General features: G+C 41.8%; 1 pseudogene; it reads left to right on the top strand.

The window, feature by feature from the left end:
• Nucleotides 1-876: 876 nt before the first annotated feature.
• LOC148776971 (olfactory receptor 11H6-like) lies at nt 877-1,507 on the top strand (annotated as a pseudogene).
• Nucleotides 1,508-1,816: the final 309 nt, after the last annotated feature.

Here is a 1,816-nt window from a genome sequence, read left to right as displayed (position 1 = left end):
CTCACTAATAGAACAAAGAATATTGAATAGCATTATCTCTAATGTCTTTGTATGTCACAAACACTGAGTTAACTTGGCTGTGTTTTTGTTTTTTTTCTTGGGGGGGAATCTGTGTTTTTTTCAGTATTATTTAAAATGGTAAGTCCTTATGCATATTTACTTATTGTCAACACCTTGTTAGCTGTAGGAAATTAGGAAAGCTCTTTGTTCACTTTGTTTTTATTATATCCAAAATAGGAATATGAATACTTGAAAATCATGGCAACATCTCTGTATATGGTAGGTAGCTCAGCTGGTAAAGAATTTGCCTGCAATGCAGGAGACCACGATTCAATTCCTGGGTCAGGAAGATCTGCTGGAGAAGGGATAGGCTTCCCACTCCAGTATTCTTGAGCTTCCCTGGTAGCTCAGACAGTAAAGAATCCGCCTACAATATGGGAGATCTGTGTTCGATCCCTGGGTTGGGAAGCTCTCCTGGAGGAGGTCATGGCAACCCACTCTAGTATTCTAGACTGGAGAATCCCATGGACAGATGAGCCTGGTGGGTCCCAGTCCATGGAGTACCAAAGAGTTGGATGCAACTAAGTACAGCACAAAGTAATGTGGCTCAAAGCAAGTCATCTGTTCTAATGAGTAATGTTTTGTAAGGCCAATTCTAATATGGAAATCTGTCATTCTTTTGCAGCTTTAAAAACAAATACCCATGTAGAGAATTGCTCTAGCTCTGTGAGTAAATTCATCCTTTTAGGCTTCCCTTATACTTGGGGAATTGGGATCCTCTGTTTCTCAGTGTTTTCTGGGACATATATTCTGACACTCATTGGAAATCTGTGCATTATTTGTGCTGTGAGGTGAGACCATCAACTGCAAACTCCAATGTACATCCTATTGGCCAATTTTTCCTTCCTGGAGATCTGGTTTATCACCTCCACTGTCCCTAATATGCTAGTCAACTTTCTTTCTGAGACCAACACCATCTCCTTCTCTGGCTGCTTCTTCTCCGTGGGCACCACTGAGACCTTCTTCTTGTCTGCTATGGCCTTTGACAGGTACCTTGCCATCTGCAGGCCCCTTCACTACCCCACTGTCATGCCAGTGCAACGCTGCATCAGAATGGGAGCCTGTTGCTGGGTATGTGGCTTCTTGTACTTCCTCTTGCCTATATATCTAATCTCTCAACTCCCCTTTTGTTGTCTCAATAAAATTGATCACTTCCTATGTGACCCAGGACCCCTTATAAAGCTGTCTTGTGTGCCAGCTCCTGTCACTGAGATCATCTGTGCCATCTGCAATTCAGTCCTCATTTTCTCCCCCTTACTCTTCATTACTAGTTCCTACACCCTGGTGATCAGAGCTGTGTTTAGGGTACCCTCAGCAGAAGGCCGGCATAAGGCTTTCTCTACATGTGGCTCCCATCTGTCTGTAGTGTCTCTGTTCTATGGCTCTATTATGGTTGTATATGTGAGCCCAACAGCAGGCAATCCAGCCGGGATTCAGAAATATGTGACTTTGTTTTATTCTGTGCTAACTCCACTGTTCAACCCCTTGATCTATAGTCTCCGGAATAAAGAGATGAAGGAGGCTCTGAGAAAATTATTTAAGACTGTGAGATTTAGGCAGAGGCCTGGCAGAAATCTTTGAAGAACTTGTGTTTGCAACTGAAATATATGTGGAATAAATGATTGAAAGTTTAACATTCAATCGTATTAACCACATTAGACAAATATATTTGGGGGAGGGAGAAGAACATAGTCAAATGTAATTAAATGTTGATTAAATTAACTGTGGCCATCTGTCCATTTTTTTATGGTTTTAG

Source organism: Moschus berezovskii, chromosome 9, assembly GCF_049115385.1.
Source record: "Moschus berezovskii isolate FMDL1 chromosome 9, NW_MosBer_1.0, whole genome shotgun sequence".
Lineage (NCBI taxonomy): Eukaryota > Metazoa > Chordata > Mammalia > Artiodactyla > Moschidae > Moschus > Moschus berezovskii.
Note: the sequence above shows the minus strand (reverse complement) of the source record. Positions and strands in the feature narration are given on the sequence as shown.